Source organism: Macaca fascicularis, chromosome 2, assembly GCF_037993035.2.
Source record: "Macaca fascicularis isolate 582-1 chromosome 2, T2T-MFA8v1.1".
Taxonomy (NCBI): Eukaryota; Metazoa; Chordata; class Mammalia; order Primates; family Cercopithecidae; genus Macaca; species Macaca fascicularis.
The window spans coordinates 149451986-149477099 of NC_088376.1; the positions used below are offsets into that span (position 1 = coordinate 149451986).

At 47.4% G+C, this 25114-nt stretch overlaps 1 protein-coding gene across 2 annotated transcripts in view; it reads left to right on the forward strand.

The window, feature by feature from the left end:
* The first annotated feature begins 1508 nt into the window (after positions 1-1508).
* Positions 1509-25114, forward strand: part of HRH1 (histamine receptor H1) — a 130305-nt gene continuing 106699 nt past the window's right edge. Inside the window, exon 1 of one of the 2 annotated variants that reach the window (XM_045385746.2) lies at positions 1509-1669. The gene's annotated coding sequence lies outside the window, so the exon portion shown is untranslated. Of the gene's footprint in view, positions 1670-19057; positions 19123-25114 lie in introns of those variants that run through there. The other variant, XM_005547818.4, reaches the window with a different exon arrangement.

The window sequence follows — 25114 nt, forward strand, 5'->3', positions numbered from 1 at the left end:
AGCCTCCCAAAGTGCTGGGATTATCGACGTGAGCCACCGCGCCCGGCCCTAAACCCAGCTCATTTTAAACATTGGTTTCAATGATAGTCACCCTATGATGGAGCATCCTGCCCCTCCCCGACAACTCCCTTACACCACTGAGCCTCCCCTACCCCAGGTGCCTGCAAGCCCCTCAGAGACCAAGGCTGTGTGCCAAGGCTTTTCTCTCGCAGAATATCCTTGATAGTCAAATCTAGACAACAGTCGCCAGAATGGCCTCTGTATTCCCAGCAGTTTGGCAGTGGGAAAGCCAGCTTTTGGCTTCCAGACAGGAAAAGCAAGGTGGGCTGACCACACACAGCCTGCACCTCAGTGACCCTCTGGCCAGAGGCTGCCTTGGGATTCTTGGGGAAGAGTTAGACCTGGTTCCCAGCAGCAACACCTTGGGAGGTTAAAAATACAGATGACTGGGTCTCTACCCCTACCCAGTAGTAGGATCCAGGGATCCTTATTTCTAACAAACTCCCCTGATGATTCTAACACATGTCAAGGCTGGAAACAACCGATTCATTTCTTTGGGCCTCAGTTTCCTCATCCAACTTAAAACTCATACAGGAGTCGGCCGGGCGCGGTGGCTCAAGCCTGTAATCCCAGCACTTTGGGAGGCCGAGACGGGCGGATCACGAGGTCAGGAGATCGAGATCATCCTGGCTAACCCGGTGAAACCCCGTCTCTACTAAAAATACAAAAAACTAGCCGGGCGAGGTGGCGGGCGCCTGTAGTCCCAGCTACTCGGGAGGCTGAGGCAGGAGAATGGCGTGAACCCAGGAGGCGGAGCTTGCAGTGAGCTGAGATCTGGCCACTGCACTCCAGCCTGGGCGACAGAGCGAGACTCTGTCTCAAAAAAAAAAAAAAAAAAAAAAATGAAAAACTCATACAGGAGTCTAGAAAATCTCCTTTGAGCCTCACGATCATCTAAAAAATGTCATTATTCCCATTTTTGAGATGGGAAGAATGGAGGTTTATAGAGGCAAAGGGATGAAGGGGTGGGCCACACGGTCATTAGTCTTTTTTTGGCGCTGGGGTTTGAAGAACCTAAGATGATCTAAGGAAGGCAGCTGAATCCGCCTTCCAAACCCCTGGGGTGGACTCAGGCTCTCACACATCCAGGAGAGTCATTTCTAGGCACACTTTCTTGGGTGACTCATCAGCGCCAAGGCAGGCCTGTGTGTCCAAGCGACTGCACAGGCAGAAGCGAGGCTCTCTGCCCTAACCGGAACGCTTACCGTGCCCCTAGCAAACTCCCAGCGCCTGCCTGACAAGTTACTGCCTAACCCATGACTTATTTTGGGAATCCCTGACGCATTTCTTTACTGTCCCTCATTTCAGAGCACATCATGCCAGCAGGGCTTGGAGGTGGGATGAGCTGGGAAACTGACCAACAGTTCAGTCAGACTGAGTCACTTCAAGGAGGGGAGTGGAGACAGCAGTGGGTGCCAGATGACACGGAGCTGTCGGCTTCCATGTGCGTTTTCTTTTGACAGCAGCCATAGGGAAGTTGTCAGCCAGGCAGCCTCCTAATGAGATTTTTCATTTAAGAAAAATCACTCTGCTCGTGCACTGATGGAGAAATGAACTGCAAGAAGCAAGCCCTGAGGTCTGGAGACAGGAAGCTACTGAAATCACCCAGGTGAGAGGCAATTACCGCCTAGACTCGGCTGGGGCGTGGGGAAGAGATTGGAGGGGTGACGGGCTCTGGGGGCTGATTAGATGCTGGGATGATGGGGGACGAGTCACCATGGGCTGAGGTGGCTGATTGGATGCTGGAGTGATAGGGAGGAGTTACCATGGGCTGTGGTGGCTGATTAGATGGTGGCACAAGGTGGGCGGAGTCATCATTGGCTGTGGTGGCTGATTGGATGGTGGAGTGGTGGGGGAGGAGTCCAGTCAGTCCCCAGTGTTGTGGCTTGAGCGTCTGAGTGAGTGAGTGTGTCCTTCATGAGGATGGGGAACAGGGGCGGAAATGGACCCTGTTATCTTCAGATTCACACCCTCCACACCTGGCACATAGCAGGCCATCTGTAAAGGTACGGAGGTACTAAGTTGTCCTCTTGAGTGATACACTTTCTTTTGTTATGGCAGAAGAGTATCTGGTGCTCTGGTACCAGATACAGGTGTACTATCCAGAATACACATACACAAGGAACTTATTAATTAATTTATTTATTTAGAGACGGAGTCTCGCTCTGTCGTCCAGGCTGGAGTGCAGTGGCGCGATCTGTGCTCACTGCAAGCTCCACCTCCTGTGTTCACACCATTCTCCTGCCTCAGCCTCCCAACTAGCTGGGACTACAGGCGCCCACCACCTTGCTCCGCTAATTTTTTTTTGTATTTTTAGTAGAGATGGGGTTTCACTGTGTTAGCCAGGATGGTCTCCACCTCCTGACCGTGATCCACCCGCCTCAGCCTTCCAAAGTGCTGGGATTACAGGCTTGAGCCACCACGCCCGGCCTACACAAGGAACTCTTACAACTCAACACTAAAAAGACAAACAACCCAACCAAAAAATGGGTAAAGGACTTGAACAGACATTTCTCCAAAGATATACAGATGGCCAGCCACAATGAGGTACCACTTCACACTCACTAGGAGGGCTATAAGAAAATGGACAATAACAAATGTTGGCAAGGATGTGGAGACATTGGAGCCCTCAAACATTTCTAGATGGAATGTACCACAGTGCAGTCACTTTGGAAAACAGCTTGGCAGTTCCTCAAAAAGTTAATCATGGGATTACCACCTGATCCAACAAGTCCATCCCCTGGTATATACGCGGAAAAATGGAAAACACCTGTTCACACAAAACTTGTACAAGGATGTTCATAGCTGAATTTTTTTTTCTTTCTTTTTTTTAGTGCAGTGGCACCATCACAGCTCACTGCAGCCTCCCCCAGGCTCAAGCAATCCTCCCACCTCAGCCTCCTAAGTAGCTGGGACTACAAGTGTGCACCACCATGTCTGTCTAAATTTTTCATTTTTTATAGAGACAGGGTTTTGCCATGTTGCCCAAACTGGTGTCAAACTCCTGGGCTCAAACAATCCTCCCACCTCAGCCTCCCAAAGTTCTGGGATTACAGGTTTGAGCTACTGTGCCTGGCCACAGCTGCACTGTTCTTTTTTTTTTTTTTTCTTAAGACAGAGTTTTGCTCTTGTTGTCCAGGCTAGAGTGCAAGGGTGCGATATTGGCTCACTGCAGCCTCTGCCTCCCAGGTTCCAGTGATTCTCCTGCCTCAGCCTCCCAAGTAGCTGGGATTACAGGCATGTGCCACCACGCCCAGCTAATTTTGTATTTTTAGTAGAGACGAGGTTTCACCATGTTGGCCAGGCTGGTTTCAAACTCCTGACTTCAGGTGATCCACCCACCTCGGCTTCCCAGAGTGCTGGGATTTCAGGCATGAGCCACCATGCCGGGCCAGCTACATTATTCTAATTTTTATTTTTTATTTTTATTTTTCGAGGCAGAATCTCACTCTGCTATCCAGGCTGGAGTGCAGTGGTGCAATCTCGGTTCACTGCAACCTCCACCTCCCGGGTTCAAGCGATTCTCCTGCCTCAGCCTCCTGAGTAACTGGGATTACAGGTGCCTGGCACCACGCCTGGCTAATTTTATATTTTTAGTAGAGATGAGGTTTCACAATGTTGGCCAGGCTGGTTTCGAACTCCTGACCTCAGGTGATCTGTCTGACTCGGCCTCCCAAAGTGCTGGGATTTCAGGTGTGAGCCACTGCGCCCGGCCTGTTCTTAACAGCTGGTAGATATAACCCAAATGTCCATCAACTCATGAAGGGATACACAAATTGTGGAATATTCACACAATGGAATATTATTCAGCCATTAAAAGGAAGGAAGTAGAGACACATACTACAACATGGGTAAAACTAGAAAAGTTTTAATGCCAAGTGAAAGAAGACAGTCACAAAAGACAGCAAATTATAGAACTCCATTCATATGAAAGTTCAGATTCATGGTTGCCAAGAGATGGGAAAAGGGGGGAATTAGGAGTTATGGAGTTGTTTTTGGGATGATGGGAATGTTCCGAAAACTGATAGTGGTGACGGTTGCACAACATTGCGAATATACTAAAACCACTGAATTTCATACTTTAAAGTGGTTTAAATGGTAGATTCTATATTTTGTGAATTTTAGCTCATAAAAAAAACAATTCTTTTAAAAGAAAAGAAAAAGGAACCACTCCCTCTGGGCAGGTGTGGCTTTGCAGGCACATGGCTTAGTAAACAAAGGGCAAACAAAGGATTTCAGTCCCTTTTGGCCTAGTGCCCATGTGCAGTGAACGACCTGCACAGCTGTTCTTAGTTGCCCTGTGATGGGACATAAAAGCTTCTGCCCACATCTGGACCTCTATCCACCCCATCTGACAGAGAGAAGTAGTGAAGATTGAATGCATTTGCTGAGGCTGGATGAAACCCCGCCTCTCCCCCAGGGAGAACTAAATCACAGGAATGATTTGCACCCAAGAAGCAAAACAAGCGCCTCCACCTTAGGCATGGCAGTTGACTTTGGCCCTAATACTGAGACCTCTCATTCTGCACACACCCTCCAGCTGCAATTCCACCTAACACACCAAGCCTCTTCCACATGCCCAGGCTTGTTCATTCTTTCCACTCCAGCTATGTTCTCCTCTTTGCCCTCATACACCCCTGGAGCCTCCTAGGGACTCACTCTGTTTCCTCTCAGCCCCTCCCAGGCACGATCCTCCCCACCAAGCCACTTCCCCATTCTCAGAACCCTGCTCCCGGGTAACCTCTTCCTGGAACCTCCCTCAGAGGAGCTCTGCCTACCACCTGTTGTACCCTTAGCACTTGTGAAAACACCCAGTTGCTGGGTTTTACCTGAGCTCTGCCACTTCTAGGCTGCTTGGCTCTGCAAGAATCACACAACTTCCCTGGCCTCAGTGTCCCCACCTGTCAAGCGTACAGGGCCATGCTTACCTGCCAGGTGGGATTTCATGGAATTAGGGATGTGTAAGGCTTTGTAAGTACAAAGTGCCAAGCCCTTAAGATGGGTTGCTGCTTTTCATCATTACTGTACAGGCCTATGTGTGTTTCTGTGCAGAGAAATACCACCCATTATGCATAAGCATCTGAACTTTCTCCCCTTGATTAAGCAGGTACTCAAGGGCAGGGAAGGTGTTTGCTGCCTTTGGAGTGTACCCTCTGTCACCCCAAGCTATGAGGCCCAAGCAGAAGCCAGAATCCAAAATTCCTCTCCCTTTCCTGAGATCCCAGAGCCATATTTTGCCTAGAGTCATAGGTTTTTGAGCTTCTGTCTCTCAGATCTGACCATAAAATCCTTAAGGTCAGGAACTCTGCACTTCACTCATTCTGAACCTCAGTTTCTTTGTCTGTAAAATGGGGATAATAAAAGTATCTATCTCACAGCATTATTGGAAGGGTTAAATGAAAAATCACACACTATGCTCCCAATAAACATCAGTAATGAATACAAGGGTGATGTATTCATTATCTATTGCTGCATAATGAATCTCCCCGACATGTAGTGACTTAAAACAACATTAATAATTTACTATCTTTCATAATTTCAGGGGTCAGGATTTCAGGAGCAGCTTAGCTGGGCGGTTTTGACCTGCTGTCTCTCATGAGGCCGAGGCTTCAGTCATCTGAAGGCTTGACTTGGCTGGAGGATCCACTTCCAAGTAGTTCACTCACATGTCCCAAGTTGATGCTGGCTGTTGGTGGGAGGCACTGGTTCTCCTTCAAATGAGCCTCTCCACAGAGCTTCTTGAGTGTCCTCACAACATGGCAGCTGGCTTTCCCCAGTAGGTGATATAAGAGACCAAAGTGGAAGCCACACTATCTTTCATGATCTAGATTCAGAAATCACATACTGTCACTTCTGCAGTATTCTATTGGTCATGCAAATCAGCCCTAATTCAGTGTAGGTTACCCAAGAACATGAATACCAGAAGGTCTCAGGGCCATCCTGGACACAAGCTATCACAGATGATGCCGTGTACATTCTTCATGTGTGATCACATGTAGGGCAACTAGAAAGTGACATAGCCAAGATCTGAATTCATGCCTGCCTAGCTCCTGTTTCCAGCTCTTAACCACTGCCCTGTGTTGGCACCCATTATCTTCATGCAAGCAAATCTTACTCTTTCGACAAGCCTTGTCTGAGCACCAATTGTACTAGATATGCCCTCTGCTCTCAGGGAGCCCTTGGTCTACAAGCTATGTGGGTGGCAGAGCTAGATCAGGTCTCAAGTTCCCTGGCTTCTAGTTCACTGCTCTTTCTACCCTGGCATATGCAACAGAGGGAAAATCACCAAAGACTGGCAGCCCCTTTGGCAGAAAAGGATGGAAGAGAATTACAGAAAATGAACTGACCTTAGAGGCAGGAGTCCTGGAGTCTAGGTCTGTCTCTGGCATTGATTTGTAGGACACCTTTGACAAGTCCCTTCTCTTCTCTGGGCCCAGCTGCCTTATTTGCAGAATTGCCTAAGGACCTTGCCTATGCAGACAGTTCATTCAATTACCATTTATTGAGGACTGGCTATGGGACAGTCACTGCTCTAAGTGCTGGGAGTACAGTGAGGAACAAGATAGAAACCTTGTGTTTGAGTCACTCGCATTCAAATGGAGGCTTAAACACAGTAAACAAGTAAACAAAGAAAAAGACCATCAGAGATAGCAATGAGGACTAAGAAGGCCAAGTGATAGGCAGGGGCACTACCTTACCCAGGAAAGTCTTTTCCAACGAGCCACAAGTGAGCAAAGATTGAATGATGAAGCCAGGCATGGTGGCTCATGCCTGTAATTCCAGCAGTTTGGGAGGCCAAGGTGGGCGGATCACGAGGTCAGGAGTTCAAGACAAGCTTGGCCAACACAGTGAAACCCTGTCTCTACTAAAAATATGAAAAATTACCTGGGCATGGTGGCAGGCGCCTGTAATCCCAGCTACCTGGGAGGCTGAGGCAGGAGAATGGCTTGAACCAGGTAGATGGAGGTTGCAGTGAGCCAAGATCATGCCATTGCACTCCAGCCTGGGCAACAGAGCAAGACTCTGTCTTGGAAAAAAAAAAGATTGAATGATGATGAGGTGTCCATAGCAAGATCTGGGGGGATGAGTGTCCCAGGCATAGAGAACAGCAAGTGCAAAGGCCCCAAGACAGGACAAAAGCTTGCTGTGTTTGCAGGGCTGCAAAGAGCTGGAGGACAGTGGGCCCAGGGCAGAGTGAAAGAAGGTGAGGACAGAGGGTGTGCAGGGGTCAGATGACGTGAAGCCTTGTAGGCCACAGGGAGGTGTCTGGAGTTGCCTCTAAGTGGGGTGAGAAGGCTCTGGAGGGTTTACAGTAAGAGTGATCTGATGTGTGTCCACAGGGCCCTCAACCTGCTGTGTGGAGAGTGGGTTGCAGAAGGCAAGGGTCTTCGTTCTTTTTGGCCAAGACCTCCAGATGTCCCAGCCTGAGAAGGCTTGTATGACTTGGGGCAGGAAAGGGAGGGACATTACCACCCTGTATTACTGGGACAGTCCACCAGTCCCTGAGCTCACCATCTATTCAACTCCTGAGCCAGCTGATGGGAAAAACAACATGGAGCTCTGGCCTCAGAAGCCATTCCTTAAATTCCCCACCAAGTTTTCCCAAACATCCCTGGAACTTCCAGATGCCTATTGTAGTCCGCAGATTCATTGGTTGGGTTAATCCAAACTCACCCTGGCATTCCAGGTCCTCCTGGTCTGACCCCTCCAGTCTCCCTTGTAGAGGAGTAAATGAATGGTGACCCCTGGTCTGACCGCTGCAGACGAGTCTGCCCCCAGACTCATCTCCTCCACATTCTCCAGTGTGGTCAGGCCAACCTGACTACTCACCATCCCCTGAGTGTTCCCTTTTCTTTCATGCCTCCAAGGGTTTGCTTGTGCTTTTCTCTCCTCGTGAAACACATCCTCCCCCTTCAAGCCAGATCTTTTTTAGGTATCTTCAAGCTCCATCCCAAAATGCACGTCCTCCATGAAAAGACATTTTTCAAAACATATACAAGTGGGCAAAAAACATATGAAAAATGCTTAACATCACTAATCATCAGAGAAATGCAAATTGAAACTATAACGAGATGTCATCTTACACCAGTCAGAATGGCTAGTGCTAAAAAGTCAAAAACCAACAGATGATGGTAGGGATGCAGAAAAAGGGGACCACTTACACAGTGTTGGTGGGAATGTAAATCAGTACAACCTCTATGGAAACCAGTATGGAGATTTCTCAAAAAACTGAAAATAGAACTACCCTGTGATCTAGCAATCTCACTACTGAGTATCTACCCAGAGGAAAATAAATTGTGGTATCAAAAAGACACCCGCACACGTATGTTTACTGCAACACTATTCACAACAGCAAAATCATAGAATCAAACTAAGTGTCCATCAATGGAAAATTGGTCTAAAAATGTGACATGTATATATACACACACACACATACAAACACACACACACATATACATACACATCATGGAATACTGCTCAGCCATGGCAAAGAATAAAATCGTGTCTTTTGCAGCAACTTCAAGCTGGAACTAGAGGTCATTATCACATGTCCTACAGCCCAGAGATGGGGTCACCACCACTTTAGCTACATAGCCTGAGAACAGGGAGGAGCAAGTCTTCCTGGGACAGAGTTCTGACTAAAGCAAAAGCGGAAGCAGCAGCCAAACAGAGAAAAACAACAGCTGGTCAACCACGACAACACTTATAAATGTAGCTCTTCCTGAATTGCTTAAACCCGGGAGGCGGGGGTTGCAGTGAGCTGAGATCATGCTACTGCACTCCAGCCTGGGTGACCGAGTGAGACTCCATCTCAAAAAATATATAATAAATAAATGTAGCTCCTCCTATCTTTTTCTCAGTAAATAGCTCCACCTTGCCATGAAAGGCAAGAACCCATGAGTTTCCTTAATGATTTCCTCTCCTGTCCCGCTATATTGCCGGTTACCAAAGTCTTCCTCCTAAGTATCTCTGGAAGTTCTTCTCCCAGCCCCAATCCACATGGCCCCTGCCCTAGTTCAGGCCACATACCCCATCTGTGGATTAGTGCAACCACCTCTAAACCACCTTCCTCCTTCCTCCAGAGTGGCCTCTTTAAAGTCCAACTGCAATCACAACTCTTCAGAACCTCCCTTGGGCCTCCCTTTGGCTTGTGAGGCTGTCAGATCTGACTCCTGTTGACATCTGTGGCTTCGTCATTTGTCCTTTCCCCACACCCTCCTTCTCTTGTCAACTTCTCTTGGGATGTGATGAGTTCCCTTGCATGCGGTTCCTTGAGCCTGGAATGCCCTTAGCCTTCTCTTTGCTTGACTTTCAGCACAGGTCCTTCAATGTTTAGCTATCACCTCCCACAGGAAGCCCTCGTTGACTGTCTCTCTGTCCCTACTGCAGCCCACACAGTGTGTCTAATGCCTTTTCCAGGCTCTCATAGTAGGGCTGCCTGCTTGCCTCTATATCTCATCTAAGGTGAGATATTGTTTTTGAAATGTTTGCCTCTGTGCTTTTTTTAAGGAAAATGAGATTTTTAAAATTGAGAGTCAATTTGCATATGGTAAAATACACAAATATTAAATGTAAAGCTCAATGAATTTTTGCCTATCTATACATCGGTGTAACCATCCCAAAGATCAAAGTATAGAATTTTTCCAGAACTCCCTTCTCAGTCAGTAACAGTACTCCTCCTTCTTCTCCAGAGGCAACCACTTCTAAAATCATAGATCAATTTTACTAATTATTTAGATAATTCTTCATATGAATATAATTATATAATGTTTACTTTTCTGTGTTTATAATTATCAAAGTAATGATTTTTACTTTCTTTTATGTTGTGGGCAGTAACAGTTCGTCTACCTCACTGCTGTAGAGTATCCCACAGTATGAATTTATTCAGGCTTCTATTGGTGGATATTTAGGTTGTTTCCAGTTTGGGCTAATATCAACAATGCTGTTCTGATTTATGTACAGTCTTTTGTGGGCATATATTTTCATTCCTCTTGGAGACATGACTTAGAGTGAAATTTCTGGATCATAGGGTAGATTTATGTTTATTAAAGTTGCCAAGGAGTTTTCCAAGGGGTCAGTATCATTTTGCATTCCCACCAGTCACATATGAAGCTCCAGTGGCTCCACATCCTGGCCAACACTTGATGTTGTGTTTTACATTTCATCCATTCTGGCAGAGACATGGAAGGAGCTCATTGGGGTTAATTTTCATTCTTGATGATTTCTGTTACCCAGGAGACTTACCTCCCCCTATTTTAGGCTATCATCTTGAGACTACTATCCTTTTCTGGCTTTGTAGAAAAAGAAAAACCAGAGTCCTTTCCAGGCTTTTGAGTTTCAAAAGTCTAGCATCTCAGGGGCAACAAGAGGCTCTTGTGCATCGATGAGATAGTCCCTATGGGGAAATGCAAGGGATTTAGGAGCAAGGCTCTGCCCCCCTGAAACTAAATAAGAGTTTTCAGACAAGAATGAGGGAGACAGCTGGAGCAGCCACAACGGAAGGGGGTAGGGTGCAGGTCCCTGAGGTAGGAGGCACTTGAACCTGTTCCTTCTCTAGACATGGTCCCGAGCTTGGAGACAGACACCAGAGTTCCCAAAGGAGTTTGAGAAAATTAAATGTAGAAAGCACCTGAGCACTTCCTAGGCAGACACTCTAGAGGAGAAATGAATGGACGCTTAGGGGTGGGCAGAAGAACTTCATATGTCTGCCAGAATTCTCTGTGTCCTGGCAGCCATGGCAGCTGAGCAAAGGTTCCTGTGTACTTGAAAAGGGCCCTGGAAGCAGCTGAGAGAGGGAATGAGACCTAGGAACAAGGGAAAACTCAGCAGTGACCTGTATGGTTGGGTGGCCCCTCCTCAGATAGGAATGAAGATGTCTCAGCACATGCCAACGTGAATAAGTGATGATAAACTCCAAAAGAAAAGGAAAATCTCGACTTGACAAAGATTAAGGTTTCCTCGCGTGTGATGGGAGATCTTAGCAGAGACTGAGTTCACTTACCAGGAAAGTTACCGTTCTCATTCATCTGAGTTTACAGACTGAAATTGGACCACAGTCCCACTTTTCACACTGTACTATGCTTATTTGTTTTCCTTTTCTCTTCTTGAGACTCAAGGGCAGGGATAAGGTCTGATTCTTCCTGGAATCAGCAACCTCCTGACCCAGGGCCTGCCACAGAGTAGGGGCTTGATGAAGATTTGTTAAATACTGTTTGTAAGCCCCTTAAAGAAAGGGAGAGAAAAAGCCACATGGTTGAGCACCAACTACGTGTGGAGTCCTGTGCCTTGTAATACACATTGGCTGCTCTATGAGATAGGACTATGAACATTCCACTTTATGGATAAGCACATAACAGCCAATATTTACTCATTTACTAAGCACTCACAATGTGCCATGAAGAGGACAAGGATCTGCCCTCAAGATATTCCAGTTGAGGACAAAGATATCCAAATAAGCTATCTCAGCTGTGATATGAGATCACTATGAAAACAACGATGTGACAAGACTGTGATCCCATTCCAGTTGTTGTAGGAAAAAAAAAAAAAACTGTGGTTTGTCTCTTAATAACTATTCTCTCAATATCATTGTTCTAGGCACTTTACATGTATTAACTCATAAGATCCTCACTACACCCAGATGAAGCTGATATTATTATTATCCCCATTTTACACATGGAGAAACTGATGTGTAGAGTGGTGAAGTGACTTTTTAAATACCATGATGGAATTTAAACCCAGGCTGTTTGATTCTAATGCCCATGTTCCTTATTCCAGCCCTGTTCCCATGCTCCCTGCCTGGTCCACTCTGTTTGAAATTCTCTTCTGGCCAGGTGCGGTGGCTCATGCCTGTAATTCCAGCACCTTGGGAGGCCGAGGTGGATGGATCACAAGGTCAAGTGATCAAGACCATCCTGGCCAACATGGTGAAACTCTGTCTCTACTAAAAATACAAAAATTAGCTGGGCATGGTGGTGCACACCTGTAGTCCCAGCTACTCGAGAGGCTGAAGCAGGAGAAATGCTTGAACCCAGGAGGTAGAGGTTGCAGTGAGCTGAGATTATGCCACTGCACTCCGGCCTGGCAACAGAGTGAGACTCTGTCTAAAAAAAATAAAAAAAGAGGCCGGGCGCGGTGGCTCAAGCCTGTAATCCCAGCACTTTGGGAGGCCGAGACGGGCGGATCACGAGGTCAGGAGATCGAGACTATCCTGGCTAACACGGTGAAACCCCGTCTCTACTAAAAAATACAAAAAAACTATCCGGGCGCGGTGGCGGGCACCTGTAGTCCCAGCTACTCGGGAGGCTGAGGCAGGAGAATGGCCTGAATCCGGGAGGCAGAACTTGCAGTGAGCTGAGATCCGGCCACTGCACTCCAGCCTGGGCGACAGAGCAAGACTCCGTCTCAAAAAAAAAAAAAAAGAAACTCTCTTCCTTCTCAATGCTGCCCATCTCAGTGATTAACTCTCCACATTTCACATCTCCTCTGACTTCCTCAATGCCCAAGAGTGGGAGATGTTCACTCCTCCCTACCTTCACTGCTGTTCCCATAGCACTTTATTTTTAGGATTAATATAAGTTAGGATTGGGTTTATTGGCATGTAAGAGAACATCCAAAACACCAGTAACATATGCAAGATATGCAAGTGTCTTTATCATGTAAAAAAAAAAGTATGGAAATAGACAGCCCAGGACTAATATAGCAGCTCCATGGTGTTAGTGACTGAGGTTATTTCATCTTGCTGCTCCATCATCCCAGTACATGGTTCCTTTCCAAGGTGACACAAGTGTGACTCAAAATGGCTACTGAAGCTCCAGGCATTACATCTACATTCCAAGCAGCAGAAAAAAAGGAAGAAGAGTTTCCTTGTTCCCTTTAAAGAGACTTACTAGAAATCCTCACAACACTTCCCCTTAGATCTCCTTGGCCAGAATTTGGTCACGTAGCTACAGCTTGCTACATGGAAGGCTGGGAAATATAATATTTCAGTTGGATATTGAGAGAATAGTTAATAAGAGACAAACCACAGTCTTTTTTTTTTTAGCTACACCAGCTAGAATGCGATCACAGTCTTGTCATATCATTATTCTAGCATTGATCTCTATCACAGCTGAGATAGCTTATTTGAATATCTTTATCCTCAACTGGAGTATCTTGAGGGCAGATCCTTGTCCTCTTCATCCTCATATCCCAAAGGCTAGCACAAGTTGTAGACACTTGAGATAGAGTGACTAGGTGTTATGTTGCTTTGGATGCTCTGTGGCCAATAGCACAGTTCTCCGCCCACAGCAGGCCTCCGAAAATTGTTCAACCGAAATAAATTTAAATGTTCTTGACCTCAGTTTTCCCATTTGTAACACAGGTATAAATGGCCACAAAAGTCAACCCAGTTTGGATATTCTCAGTATCTATTACATAAAATTTGCAAACTATAGATAAATATTTTTAAAAACTAGCCAGAGATAGACACTGTGTATAGCTTTTGCTTTTTCTCTATTTCTTCTGCATAAACACATATACATGCTTTGCATATAAATAGAAGCTGTACATGCCATTTTATAATCAGCCTTTTTCACTTAATAACACAGGAAGAGACTTTTGCTTTTGCCTATGAAAAAACTAGCTTGTAAAGAACAATCTTCTACATAAACAATTAGAAAACCGGGTAGAATTGTTCAAAGAAAATAAAAATCTGTTAGAAGACATAAAAGAGGTATTCAGGGCCGGGCGCGGTGGCTCAAGCCTGTAATCCCAGCACTTTGGGAGGCCGAGACGGGCGGATCACAAGGTCAGGAGATCGAGACCATCCTGGCTAACACGGTGAAACCCCGTCTCTACTAAAAAATACAAAAAACTAGCAGGGCGAGGCGGCGGGCGCCTGTGGTCCCAGCTACTCGGGAGGCTGAGGCAGGAGAATGGCGTAAACCCGGGAGGCGGAGCTTGCAGTGAGCTGAGATCCGGCCACTGCACTCCAGCCTGGGCGACAGAGCGAGACTTCGTCTCAAAAAAAAAAAAAAGAGGTATTCAGGAAGCCAGAATTTGAGGGATCAAGATCTCAGGGTGAAGAGAAATGCATTGAGCAAGGGCCTGACATTCTATGTGCTCTTTTCCATGAATTTGCCAATTCATAAACAGCTAAATGGAGAGAATGAGAAGCTGAGAAGAAACCAAATGCTAGGAAGCAGAGAAGCTGAGCAGAACTTTCATCAGTCCCACAGGGGTGGAAAGACAAACAGAATTTATGCTGAACACATTTCTGAGTCATTACATGTTCTCCTACAGTGTATATGAACATTCACTAAAGCTCAAAGACCGAATCCATACAGAGAATTCCTAAAAAGAACTCCAGAAATAATGAAACCAAACATCTGGCAATAGAAACCCAGAGACACTGAGTGACTTGCTCAGGACCACAGAGCCAATTGGTCCAGCCTCCTGGTCCAGCCTCCTGGTCCAGTCTCCTGGTCCAGCCTTCATTCACTGCAGCCCTCTGCAGCTGTGGCTTCTGCTCCCAGCATTCACCTCCCCATTCCTCCCCACACATCCTTGCCAGAGAGAAAGATCAATTTAATCTCACTTCTCATTGTGATCTTTTAATAAATGAAAGTGCCTTTCTGAAAGGAAATCAAACACAAATCCTTTTATAAAAATTACTGGTCATTTTTTCTAATTGCCAAAGTAATACAAATTTGCTAAAGAAATGCTAGAAAATACAGATAAGTAAAAGCAAGTGGAAACCAAAACTCTGAAGATGAATTAGGGCCAAGTTGAAAATGGTCCATTTTGATCACTCTAAATAACATGCTGGCCCCTTGGCCACTTTGGTCCTGAAGGATGCACTTTGACTCTCATAAAGTAAGCAGGAAATAAATCAAGAGAAAGGCCATCTTGCACACTTGGGGCGGCTGCATGAAAAAGAGCCATTTGGATTTCTCAGCACCCAGAGGGTGCAGTCCCCAGAGGAGATGGCTGACTCCATGATGCGATGGGTAGGGAGCTGGACCGGGCTCCCTGCCCAGACATCTCAGTCCACAGCTTGTTGCACAGCCTGGGAGCCCAATGTGGTGACACTCATTTCCTCTGGACCTTAAGGGCTTTGTGATTTTCCCGTCTCCTCTGTGCAAATGCAAAGATGACTCCCTTGGTTAGTGGAGGATTTAAAGTTATCAGCGAAGACTTTAACTGGAACTTGTTTCAGAGCTGGGGGCATGGGTTCTGTGGCTAATGAACTGGGCACCTTGGGCAAGTCCCTTACCCTCCCTAGGCCTTCCTCAATTTCCCCATGTGAACAAGGAAGCAGTTGGGCTGGATTTGGTGAGCCACGATTCCTGTTTCCTAGAGGAGGGAAGAAGGGAGGGGATTCGGTTACTGAGCATCTACCAGAGCCAAGCACCATGCTGAGCACTTTGCCTACATGAGCTTATCTAATCCTGACAACAGCACTGTGAGGGAGAGGACATCAGTGTTCCTACCTGTCAGGGACCCCTGTTATTCTGCTAATAGCATCTCGATTTTCTTTTAAGGAACCATCTCTCACCCACTCCTAGTTCCAGGGGCCTACAGGGGGCTGACCCGACCCCTTGACTTCAGACACAGGCATGCGACTCAGGCTTAGCCAACCAAAACAACTATAATGGTTTCAGGACTGGGCATGTGATCCAGGCCAAGCCAACTGGAGTCAACCCTGGGATTTTTGCTGGAAGTATTTGGAAAGACGTGATCTCTTTGCCTTGAGGTTGTTTCGCCGTTTCCACCTCCCTATGGAAAGAGCCAGCCTGCTAATAAAACTGGCACATATGCGTAAAATAAAACTGACAGAAAAGAAAACAGAGTCAAGACAGAGGGAGACAGATTCATGACAATTACCTTTGAGCCTTTGAAGGATCTGAATGCAGGCCTACTTCCTAAACGTTTTCATTCCAGAACACTTGTAACCAAAGCTGGCTGTAGTTGGGTTACCCAAGTTACCCGCAATCAAAACAATCATCATGAAAATTCTTTGTTTTTTGGTGGAGGGAGGGGGGAACAGGGTCTTGCCCTGTGGTCCAGGCTGAAATGAGGTGTTCAATCATAGCTCACTGCAGCCTTGATCCCCTAGGCTCGAGCGATCTGCCTACCTGAGCCTCCTGAGTAGCTGTGACTACAGGCTCACACCGCCATGCTTGGCTAATTTATTTATTTTTTGTAGAGACAAGGTCTCCCCATGTTTCCCAGGCTAGTCTCAAACTCCTGAGCTCAAGTGATCCTCCCACTTTGGCCTCCCCAATCCTACCTGGGGATTACAGGGGCAAGCCACCATGCCTGGCCCATCACTAAAATTCTGGGTGTGACATAGACATTACTATTCTCATTTTACATACAGATGAGGAAACTGAGGCTCAGAGAAGCAAAGTAAACACAGAGCTAGTAAGTGGCAGAGCAGGTATTTTTAATCTACTTATTTCTTCTCATTGCCTTCAGACTTTACTCAGGCACTGAGGTTGTCCCTTTTTTCTGCTTCTTCCACAAAGCACAGAAGTAAGAGTGGAGCTGTGGGTCCAGACTGCTCCAGGCTCCAGATCTGGCTCATATGCTTCCCACCTGTCTGACCTTGGGAAGACTTACTAGCTGTATACTCTGAACAAGCTCCTTAATCTATTTGTGCCTCCGTTTCCTCATCTGCAAAACAGGATGATAACAGTACCTACCTCATAGAATTGTGAGGAATCGATGCATTATTTAATTATGTAAAGCTCTTAAATCAAGCCTGACACACAGTACGCAGTAAGCATGAGGCTAGCTGTTGCTTTTCTACTGTGGCCCGTACGTTGTTAGAAAGTTGATTGTGCCCTCCTGCTCCCCCATCCCTCATACGGCCTGGGGTACCTCCTGATCTGTCAGTTCCAAGTGCCATAGCAAAGCAACCCACACCCCGCTTACCAGGGGCTTGAAATCATGTCTAACATGCTGTTTCTAAGATGCTGATTTTTCTAAAAATGCTGATCACAATGGGTTTAGCAGGCCTAAAACTAGCCCAGGAAGTGAAACTTTGGGGAGGAATTCCAAATAACCAAGCCTTTGCTGAAATGCAGAATGGAGAGAAGAGGGATAAAAGTGGACCAGGCTTCCCCCACCCGCCCTGCCCCCATCCCTCCTCCCACCTCCATCCCCTCCTTACCTCCCGTAAGCTCCACAGCTGTAGAGAGAGGAAATGTATTTTCTTTAGAGTTTATAACAGTTGCTATCCTGAGTGTTAACTCAGTTCCAAAGGGTGCATTAGTCTGGTAAAGTGTAAAATATGGAGGCCCTGGAGAATCACCAGGGGGTGGGAGAGGGCGTTCGTGGATCCAGGGTGAGTCTTGGCTGTGGGGTTGTGCTAATGTGCAAAGGGCTGGCCAAAAAAGCAAATGGGACATCCCTGACCTTGCGAATCCATAATGCCCAGGACAGTGACATGGCCTGCCATTATCCCAAAGCCAAAGTCTCATATATCACTGGGCATCACAAGGTCCTTTAATCCCCACCTTGAAGATGGGATCAGTGATCTCTGAGCTACCATTTATGGAGCACTAAGCCCTTTATAGAAACGGCATCGTGAAACTTTCCAACAGCCCCACAGAGATGAAGTTATAATATAACAGGACCTTGGACCTTGGGGCTAGGCTGCGTAGGGTGGATGCTCGGTTCTCCTACATGTGACCTTGTGCAAGTTACTCAATCTCTCTGTGCCTTCATTTCCTCATCTGTAAAATAGGGGTAATAATAGTTCCTACCTACTAGGACCTATTGTTGTTGTGAGGATTAAATGAGTAAGCACCTGTAGCTCTTAGAAGAGCATCTGGCACAATGGCACCTGTCTTTATGAACCTCCCTGTTACCAACATGGGCCCTGAGGCCACGCAAAAGGACCATGGACCTACCATATATGGCTTGTGAAGCAGGGCCTCAGACCCAGCTCTGTGTGGTCCACAACCAGGGCTGGTGGGACCGCTCCTACTGGAAGGAGGCTAATATACCCCTCTGACCCCCACCCCCACACCCCAACCCACCATGTCCCATCTTCTCAAACACCCTTCTCTTCCTGTAAGCTTGGGTGGTCCCATCGAAAGTGCTAGGGTAAAATCTGAAGCCATAACTGTTCAGAGGTTCAAATAGAGTTTTCCCGGCGCCGAGGAGGTAGAAAAAAATTCGATCTCTCTCTCCCAGCTCTGGAAATGAAGGCAGCCAGGAAGAATCCTCAAGCTCCCAGGTTCCCGCGGACCTGCGGAGGGGCCTCACCCCCACCCTACTCCTCCCCTCACGTCGCTGCTGGGGTGACACAGGATGCTAATTAAAACACATCCCATTTTGAAATGTGGGCTCGTTCATCAGGATGGGCTAGGGAGAAACAGAAGAGAGGTGTGAGGTTGTAGACCCTGGGGGTCTCTTTAGTTCCCCATGAAACCTCTAGGGGTAGGGTCCCTATCTGTCAATCTTGTTCCACCTCTGTCTGACTTCGCCTTTTTCGATTTTGGCGCCCCTAGCAGTAATGAGGGGCACAGGTATCACTATTTGTCTTTTTCAATCTATCTGTGATTGACTCTGCCAAACATCGTTTCATCTCTATTTCCATCTCTGCGTCTTTGTCTTGATTTATCTCTGTCTGTCGTTTTGTGTGCCCGCAGGTGCGTGGGTGGGGGTGGAGTTGTCTCACCAAGGTTCTGACCCTTCTGCCACCTCTCTTTCCAAACCCAAGGAGCCGTCCACCGCGCAGAGCCCAAGCCAGGGTACCCAGCGGTAGCAGCTCTAAACCTGGGGCGCGAGCTGGGAAAGGGAGTCCGAGCGAGAGGCGCGTCCCTAGTGCCCCCTCCCTCCGCGGGGGCGGCCCTGGGCGCGTGGAGCCGGGTGCTGGGGCGCTGCAGGCCCGCAGGGCCCCGGTCCCCGCCTTCCCCGCTGCTCGCAGGTGGCCCCCTCGGCGCGGCTCCTCCTCCCGCGCCCCGCCTCCCAGAGCGCTCCCCGGCGCCCCCGCCGCCGCCCTCGGGGCACACCCAGCAGCCTGGCCGCCGCTGCTACCGCGCCACCAAACTTTCCCCGGAGCCGGCGCCGGTGAGTCGCAGCTGGGCGCGGGCTTGGGCGAGAGCGGGGCCGCAGCAGCTGGGCGAGGCTCCGCGCTGACCAGACTGGGATCCGGGCAGCCCTGCAGGGCGGCCGGGACCCCCGGAGCCGGCGGCTTGAGATGGGCGCGCTTGGGTACCCTAGCGACGCGGATGGCCTGGGGAGGGTGGAGGAGCGCGGCTCGCTCGGGGGCATCGCTCCCCTCTCCACACTGTGGCCCCAGCACTCGACGCGCAGACACCTTTAGCTTCCCCGGGCTTGGGCAGGGTGCGCGCCCTGAGCGTCTATCTTTGGGCTCCGGCGCGCAGAGGGGGAGTCTCGTTTTCTTTGAGCCTCCCCAGGGTCTGAATTTGCTGCTAACCGTAGTGCCAGCCCATCGGTTGAGTGCGTTCTCTGTGCCAGGCTTTGGGCATCCATTATCTGTTGCAATATTGTTATACTCATTTACAGAGGAGAAAACTGAGGCTCGGGGAGGAAAAGTTGTGCCCAGGAGCACCAGCTAGTTAAGGGGAGAGAGTCACGGTTTTGGGGAGAGAGTCACGGTTTTGCTCGGAGTCATCCTCAGTCAAATCACTAGACTTCATGAGGTAAGCCCCAGGCTCAGCGTCACCTGGAGTCGGGGGTAGGAAGTGTGCGGACCACCACCCGCCCTTCTCCTGCAGTTTGGCTGCAGCTGGGGGTGTGGAGCAAGGGGTGGATCACCTCCTCCTCGTTGTACCGACAGAGGAGGATGCTTTGGGAAAATGAGTGGATGTTATGGCCAGGGAGTGGATTCTGGTGACGGAAGAGCATCGGGGCTGCTCTTTCAGAGATCAGAGTCTAGAAGTTGCTCTCAGTTTTTCTGGAAGGAGCCCAGGAAGTCAGGAGCAGGAGCTGGAGTACGGCAGCTCCTCAAGGAAGTCACGTCTCCCTCTCTGTTACCCCACCCCCCAGCCCCCAGTCCTCCATGAAGATCCCACCTCTTCCCTCCTAATTCCCTGATCCCTCTGAAGTGTCCGCTTGCCTGGAGCTGGTAGTGCAGAGATGTTCCAGGCAGAGTGGCTGTCCTCCGGCAGAGGGCTCCCGCCTCAGCCTGGAGCAGACCGAACAAGGCAGGCTGGGAGTCTTGGTGAGCAAGGTTCACAGGCTGGAAGGTGCCTGAATAACTCATTTTATGACTGAGGGGCCAGAAACCTGTGACAGGAGCACAGACAGAGTGTGTCCCTGGAGCATGAAGGAGAGGGGGATTGAGGGTCTTATGGGAAGAGTCTTGGAGGCAGCCAGAAAACCAGCAGAGACTGGGAGAGAGGGAGGGTGGACACATGAGAGCATCATTATGCATTATCCCACTTAATACTCACAGCATTCTTGCAAGGTAAGTACTGTTATTGAACAGATAGTCTACTGAGGCTCAGAGAGGTTAACTTGCTTGAGATTGCCCAGCTGGTCCCTGGCAGAGTTGGGGTTTGAACACCCATCTTGCCTGACTCCCTCTAGATTTTGAATGAAACTCAGGTGGCAGATGGGACCTTAGGTCCTTCCGTGCTTGTGTCTGGCAGCAGCAGAGATGAATAGAAGAAAGCCAGGCAGCAGGTCCGCTGTTCACAGGAATCCCGGACAACCCCATGTAAATCCCTGAGTGTGATTCAGGCATTTCTCCTGGTGTGGGGAGAATCTATGGAGAAGGGCAGGGGATGCCTGGCATTGTTTTTGTTTTCAAATGTGAAAGAGAATCCCGTGGAGGCAGGAGACGGGCAGGCGCTGCCTGTCCATGATTTCAGAGCTGGGTGGAGGCCGGAGCTGCCTGCCAAGAGACCCTGCACCCCAGAGTGGTTTGGCCAATGCAGGGCTGGGAGTGGTCCTTCCTAGTCCTCAGCTGAGTGTCCAAGGGAGGAGGGACTTATATGTGAGCCTCCTCCTCTTCGACTCTCTCAGAATTCTGTGTTGGCACTTTCCTCTTCACAATGAAGGAGTGCCTGGCTTTTCCTTAGCAGAGAAAACACATAGCAAAGACATCAAGAGTGTGGGATTCTGGAGCTCACCTGCCTGGGTTCAAATCCCAGCACTGTTGCTTATGAGTTTTGTGGCCTTGGTCAAGTTGCTATGTGTCTCCATTCCTTGGTTCCCCCATTTTTAGAATGGAGGTATTCCTGACACCTTCCTCACTGGGTTGGTAAGAGAATTAGGTGTGTTCATGTGAATAAAGCACTTCAGTGGTGCGGTGTAATACCTAAAAGTGTTAAGAGTCCATTGTTATTGTTGTTGCTATTAAGGTCAAACAATCCCAGCTCTGTATCCTGGCTCTGCCACCTGCAAATTGCCCAGCCTCTGCAGGCCTCTTGCATTCTCATCTGTAAAGTGAGAGTAAGTCTGGTTAGATATAGTGTGTGCCCCCAAAGTCTTACTGCAGTCTCAAGCTTTAAATAGCCTGAAACTTGAAGTCTCAGTGTGGACCTGTATAAACTTCTGACACTCTGCTAGGCACTCAGCAGACACTGGCCATTGCCACGAGTGTCACTAGTGTGGATGATATTGCTACTACACAGTGCAGCTTGAAGTTTGTGCTCTGGCTTTCTTCTGAGGAGCATGGATTTGGGACAGTTTTCAATCGCATGTTTTCTAGAGGGACAGAACGCTTAGGGTTGGAACCCCAGCTCTTGCCCTCAGAACCGAGAGACCTTGGGCATCAGCTTCCTTATCTGCGAAATGGCCGTTAGTTCTATTTGCCAGTATCTGTTTCTCAGGATCAATGTCAGGATGGAAATGTGGAGAAAAGAAGGAAAAAAGCAGATGGTATAAATGGCAAAGAATTACATGAAATTGTAAGTAATTCTCATTAGCATTCAGGCTGGGAATTACCTATAATTGCTCCTGATCCAAGATGTTTTATCTGAAAGATGTACCTGGCAGAGGATCATTCAAGCCCCAGTCACCTGCTGCCCTCCCTTTAACAGTGATGCTGAGCGTTTCTGAATCTCGGGATGTAATTATAATAAAGCTCCCATATCTCATTTATAAGTGACTCACTTCTGTCATTAATGGTTGTAGAGGACTCAGACACATACTCTTCGGGAACAATGCTGCTGATGCTGTCGGGGGGGGGGGCCAGGATGCCTTGCCTCTTTTATGCATTCATCCTCCCTGCTGTAATTCTTCAGTGATAATGCAGGGGGATCACATGGGCCAGGATCGAAGCTGACAGCTCTCAATTTGTGCAGCAGCTTGGATGGCAAGGGCCATTGAAACTTGCTGTTGCCAGCAGAATGCATGTTAGAAACTATCACATCCCAACAGAGGAATGAGCAGAAGAGGTTGAGAAAGCTGCCCCCAGGGGGTACTTAAAAGCACAGACTCCAATGTCCAACAGACCTGAGTTTGAATCTTAGTTCTGCCAGTGTATTCGCCGAGGTGTGATTTCTGGCTGTCTTTCCAACCGTATTGTCAGCTCTAATAGAGCAGGGAGCACATTTGTCTTATTCACAAGGACATTCACAGCTCCTAGCATGTAGAAAGTATTCGTGAACATCTACGGAATGAATGAATATGTGAATGACAAATTGCTTAATTGCTTAATTGGGCCTCAGCTTTCTCATTTGTAAAATGGGGCTAATATAGCACCCACCTTACAGGTTGCTGTGAGGACTGAATGAAGAAATGTTAAGAACAGAATAAACAGTCAGCAGTGCCCCGATGATAAATAGATGGGCATAAGCAAGCAAGTTGGCTTAGTCTGGGACATTTAATTTTTTTCCTACCCTTGGACCAACAAGAGACAAAAATACTAGTTGTAAGAATGTCCTGTATTTATACAGCACTCTGCAAAGAGCTTTCTTTTTTTTTTTTTTTTTTTTTTTTTTGAGACGGAGTCTTGCTCTGTCACCCAGGCTGGAGTGCAGTGGCCGGATCTCAGCTCACTGCAAGCTCCGCCTCCCGGGTTTACGCCATTCTCCTGCCTCAGCCTCCCGAGTAGCTGGGACTACAGGCGCCCGCCACCTCGCCCGGCTATTTTTTTGTATTTTTTAGTAGAGACGGGGTTTCACCGTGTTAGCCGGGATCGTCTCTCGATCTCCTGACCTCGTGATCCGCCCATCTCGGCCTCCCAAAGTGCTGGGATTACAGGCTTGAGCCACCGCGCCCGGCCAGAGCTTTCTTATTGGTTGACTTCTAACAAGTAGGCAGAAATTATTATCCATGTTTTATAAGAGAAGAAACAGGTTCAGAGGGGTTGGTGAAATAAATTACAGAGTTTAGAAGCAGCAGAAATTGGAATATAAATCCAGGTTGCTCCGATTTCTAAATACCAGCTGTTACACTGAGCTTTCCATTGCCCTCTAGAGGGTGGAAGGTGTAGTATTTAGTCTTCCATGAACATGGTATCTCTCTACTTATTTAGGATATTTTTAACATCTTTAACATCTCATGGCATGGTTTCCTAATTTTTCTTTGGTGTCTTTTATATATTTTGTTATATATATATTTCTATTATTTGATAATTTGGATGCTGTTATACATTTTTGATAGATAAATTAGTTGGTTACTTATTGGAGAAATATGCTTGCCTTTTGCATATTGATTTTGTATCCAGAAATCTTGTTAAACTCACTTACTAATTAAAAAAATGTATTTGTAGATTCTTTTGAAAACATATACAATCGTAAGAGGTACAAATAACAGTTTTGTTTCTTCCTTTCTAATCCTTTTATTCTTTCCTTTTTATTCTTGCTTTACTGTCTTTCTAAGACCTTAGTACAATAATGAATTGAAGAAATGGCCAGGCGCCGTGACTCACACCTGTAATCCCAATACTTTGAGAGGCCGAGGTGGGTGGATCACCTGAGGTCGGGAGTTTGAGACTGGCCTGGCCAATATAGCAAAACCCCATCTCCACTAAAAATACAAAAATTAGCCAGCCATGGTGGTGTATGCTTGTAGTCCCAGCTACTCGGGAGGCTGAGGCAGGAGAATCACTTGAACCTGGGAGGCAGAGATTGCAGTGAACCGAGATTGCACCACTGCTCTCCAGCCTGGGTGACAGAGTGAGACTCCATCTCAAAAAACAAAACAAAACAAAAAGACAGTGGACATCTTGCCTTTTGCAACTCTTATGGAAGAGCCGTCCACATTTGATAATGAGGTATCATGTTTACTCTAGGTTTTTGGTAGATACTCTCTATCAGATTAAAGAAGTTCCTTTCTATTCCCAGTTTGCTGAGTGTTTCTTTTATTTTTAGTTATAAATGGAAATAGAGTTTTAACCGATGCTTGTTCTGCATCTGCCCAGATGGTCACGTGATTTTTCTTTTTCAATCTGTTAACATGATGCATGACATCGACTTTTGCATTTCTGGAATAAACCCAATTTGAGTCATGCTGTAGCATCTTTATTGCCAGCTTTTATTTACAAACCCTTTTGTTTAGTATTTTAAAATCATGAGTTCTTGAGTGATATTCACCGGTGATTTCATTTCTCATGCTTACTTTTCAGGCTTTGGTATCAAGGTTATGTTGGCCTCACAAAATTATGTGGGCAAGATTCCCACTTTTCTGTTCTCTGGAAGAGATTGCACAAGATGGGTGTTGTTATTCCTTGAGGATTCAATGAAACTCCCCAGTGAGGCCCCCAGTGGATTGATGCTAACGTGGAGGGTAGGGAGAAAAGCTAGTTTTGAAGGAGGAACTGCCACCAATCTGAGTCTTAGCTTGCCTCTGGTGGAAGTAAACAGAGACTGCGAACCTCTGTCCTGAGTGCCATGGGGAGAGCCCAGCCTTGGCCTCTGGATGAGAGTTCTTCTAACCAGACATCCAGCTGAGAGGGACTCAGCCTAGGGTGAAACCTTAATATCTGCTGAAGTCTCCATCTGCTTCTAAAATTGCAGCCACTGCAGACAATATACCTGTATATTGTTATTCCCTGGTGGCCACAGATTGAGGGACAATCAGATTCCATTGACCATTCCTGTGCCAGTTTTTAGGTCAGGCTCTCCTTCTCTGTCACGTTTTCAGT